Genomic DNA, 4,620 nt, shown 5'->3' with positions numbered 1-4,620 from the left:
ACATGGCGGGTTTGCAAGTTCCCTATTTAAGTCATATCGGACACAATTATTTCACATGGTTATAATAAGATGTTGAATTGGATTTAGCATGGCTGTGTTTTTGGTAATTTAATATTCAACACAAATTCCTGTTCAAAAAGTGGAAATACTTTTAGCCAAGGCAAGAAACATGTCTTGATGTTACTATCAAAAGAAGATCTCCACACCAAGGTTAAGACATACTGAATATAAGTCACAATAGATTTGGTAGAAATTAAGTAAAATTTTATAAAATATGTAAATGTAGTTGATAATTTCAATGTAGGTATCATATGTTGTTACAGCAATGGAACGTCTTCCATAGAATGTTTTAGAATTGCACATGATTTGACGCAAAAATAATTTAAGTTTATTTACATAGTCATGCAAAACTGCAATCAACACTAAATTACAGAGACGGTCAAAACTAAAGACTATGTTAGAAAGGTCCAACCCACTTAGGTTTACTTTCAAAGGTCCAGGCATGGTTATAATATTCATAAAACTGGGGAGGCCTATTGGCCAGTTTTCGACCTGTAATACTCTTGGTTGTGTCCTCAGGTAGACCTCCAGTAAATGACCCGACTTGGAGAGTAGTGTTACGACTTCCAGGGATTCGTCGTTTTCTCATTGGTTTACGAACTGCTGTACTATGACCAACGTTGTCCTCAATGAGTATTGATAAAGGCTCTGTCACATCCCATCCTTCACCTGGTGAAAAATTTAAAGGAAATAACACAAAGTTGGTTCAAACTAAGTTTTAAAATGAAATTACTCCTGGTCTTTTAAACTGATCTTGTGTTATTGTCGATGCATTTCTTCGATCGATGGCATTAGAAATGATATGTTTGCAGAGTTGACGACATGCTATAATTTGGGTTACATCAACCTTTTAGTTCTATACTAAGTATATTAACTCACTAAATCTTTATATATCTAAATAACAGTTGAGATCTGGAATATAGCAAGTGATAGTTGGGATAAAGTGAAGTGAAGTGAAGTGAAGTGAAGTGAAGTGAAGTGAAGTGAAGTGAAGTGAAGTGAAGTGAAATAAAATAAAATATATAAAATAAAATAACATTAAGAAAACACACTTACTTAAGCTTGGTGGATTTAACCTTTTCCGTGTTGGTAGATATGGTTTCTCTGTGGTCATTACTGTAGTCTACAGATAAATGAATATGTAGATAAAATATATTAATTTCACAATTTTTACACAGTGTTCACCATCGTCTATAGCCATTGAATCTACTACATAGTGTTCACCATCGTATAGAATTTGCTGTACCCCATGAGCACAAAACAAACCGTACCCTTTTTCAACAGATACTATCGATATGGTATGCGTGTGTGGAGGGGAGGGGAAGCAGAATATAACATACTCACTCGAGAACAAGCAGGTAACATTCTTTCCTTAAAAGACCTGTCAGCCCTTGAACTTGGTGCATCGGCAGGAACTGAAAGAGATGAAAGAAACTTTGATTATGAATAAACAATGAAACAAAGTTAAATCCATAGACCAGGGAGATGACACATGTGATATGGTAACCAGGGAGATGACAGATGTGGTATGGTAACCAGGGAGATGACAGATGTGGTATGGTAACCAGGGAGATGACAGATGTGGTATGGTAACCAGGGAGATGACATGTGGTATGGTAACCAGGGAGATGACATGTGGTATGGTAACCAGGGAGATGACAGATGTGGTATGGTAACCAGGAAGATGACAGATGTGGTATGGTAACCAGGGAGATGACAGATGTGGTATGGTAACCAGGGAGATGACAGATGTGGTATGGTAACCAGAGAGATGACAGATGTGGTATAGTAACCAGGGAGATGACAGATGTGGTATGGTAACCAGGGAGATGACATGTGGTATAGTAACCAGGGAGATGACAGATGTGGTATGGTAACCAGGGATATGACAGATGTGGTATGGTAACCAGGGAGATGAAAGGTGTGGTATGGTAACCTCGGGATTCAAATCATGCGTAGTTGAATAAAAACATCATGATACCATTATAAGGATATGAGATTATCGTAGATATCTATGTAAGTAACTATTCGTCACAACAGCGCCATCTAACGACAATACTCAAAATGATGGGTAAAAACCATCGCCGAGTCAACGTGTAACTTATATCGCAAACACCTTCGTCACATGCTTCTCCTACTATCATGGACAGCCACAACATGTCAGTCTGAGTATGAATATTGATAATCGATGGCCAGGAATCAGAAGCTAGAAAAATATTCTTTGTTTCCAATATCACATATCTTAGATAAATAATCTTGATACTGTTTTCATTATCCGAATTGGGCACGGCATTATGTATTGCCGTAGAGGGCGCCAAATTATGTTACTGGTACTGGCGCGGGTCAATCTGATCGAAATTAATGTTGTTGTTGTTGTTGTTGTTGTTGTTCTTTTGTGTTCTGTGAGGAGTGAGCGCCTTCCTACATGGGAACAATGCGCTATCTCTCAGAACAACATATTCGAAAACGAGTGAATCAAAACAGAAAAGAGAGAAACAATGTTCTCGATCGATCGGGCTAAAATAGTTGAAAAATAGGACAAAACGTGAAAGTCAAATAAACGATAGTTCTTGGAATCTTTGAACAAAAATAAAATAGCCGATGGCTCGATTTACTTTCGAGTGTACCCGATGTGATTATAAGTCTTAAAGTGAATTAAGTCTGATTGTTTTTTTTTTTCATTTACTCATATTCATTTCCTTCTGGTAGTCGTGTTACTTTTTGCTGTTGACGTAGAAAAAGATCGCAAGGAACGACAGTTTGTCGTGCAATATCATTGTTGGAAATGTTGTGTAAAAATCACATTCTAATGGCTGACTTGATTAGTTGTTGATCAATATAAACCTGAGTCTGGAATAACTGTCCTTTTGTTATAGCATTAGTTGTCAGGTAGATGGGTTTCAAATATTTTACCAATAGCTAAAAATATAAAGACTTGGTAAGGACACACAGACACTCTGTTTTACTGTTAAAAGTGGTGATAAACTTGCCTATTCCCTCTGCTATATTTTGTTTGTTTTTATTACATCCAAATCTTGTATGTCGAGTTGATGACATCACTCGTGGTGGATAGTGTTGCTTCATGGATGATAACTGATAACTGTCTGCATTATCATCGTCATTACCGTGACCTTGGAATAGGGTTCTGACGTGACAAACAGGCTAGGGAAAGAAAACAAATGTTTAATTATGTCTCTTTCTTTCTGTCTGTCTGTCTGTCTGTCTGTCTGTCTGTCTGTCTGTCTGTCTGTCTGTCTGTCTGTCTGTCTGTCTGTCTGTCTGTCTGTCTGTCTGTCTGTCTGTCTGTCTGTCTGTCTGTCTGTCTGTCTGTCTGTCTCTTTATATCCCCCTCGGTTCTCTCTCCTTGTATCTCTCTATCTTTGACTGTGTCTATCTTCTCCTCTCTCTTTAGCCACTATCCGTTCATAATACTGCTTTGACCTAAGACTCACCACCTCCTCCGAGCTGTGACAATACTAGAATCGTTATACTATAAGTACATTGCATTTAGTCTTCTTACCTTTACCTCATTCTGTAACCTCCTTATATGGTAGACATTCTTTGGGTGTGGATTATGTTTCCTTGGAAACGACATTCCCACCGGTACCGACTGTGGTGACGGCAAACGTTTGGTTCCAAAGTCTCTCTTGTAACTACTGTTAAATTCAAGTGCGTGGCCGTGAGAAATCCTGTAAATAAACACAGGAGGACCATAAGTAAATTATATTTATTATTATGTTTTAATGATTATACGATTTATAAAAGTACTTGCTGGTGAGATTTTTTTTTCGAATGAAACAAAGACAAAATGAGAGGTACAGATTAGAATATACAAAGAAACATGAATCCAAAGAAAGTTTGTATGGTCAGTATAAGTTCTTGATAGATTGTAAAGATTTCACAATTTATACATATAATTAGCATATATTATGCATATAATTAGCATATAATTAGCATATATTTTAACAGAGAGGAAGACCATTTAAAAAAGAGAATACTAATTAATGATTTCCACTAGATCTTGAATATAACTACCATTTACCTATGTCTCAGTCAAATACAATTGTGCAAACAATTCAGTAAAAAACAAGTACTGTGCGAAACATATAACCTGAATTTAGAATAGTTCCGCACCTCAGCTGACATTTTTGAAATTCCAATTCTCCTAACTATTCCATAGTTCTAAGACAAGTTCCATATTTTCAATATTCAAAATTAAAATTACATTATTTCTTAAAGCTAAGACTACAATAGTAAGAATTTGTGAGTTGCAAATTAAATACTGTGCACGAAAGTGAGTTATATGTACAGCCAATTAAGTGTACGCACTGAACCCAAAGACCGGACAGGTCACCTTGCTTGTCGTTCTGTATAAACGTTATCAATGACATACAAAAGAAACTATTAAACTCTTTCAATTTCCACAACAAAGCGATACAATTGATCCTTATTGGAAGTAGTGGTCACACAATAGATAGTTCAATAAAAGCAAGTGGATAACAACACATCTATATAATTGTTGAGACTGGAGTTATTTTCTCGTACCGTAAGTTTACAATG

This window comes from Glandiceps talaboti, chromosome 9 (assembly GCF_964340395.1).
Source record: "Glandiceps talaboti chromosome 9, keGlaTala1.1, whole genome shotgun sequence".
NCBI lineage: Eukaryota > Metazoa > Hemichordata > Enteropneusta > Spengelidae > Glandiceps > Glandiceps talaboti.
This window is presented reverse-complemented; position numbering follows the sequence as displayed.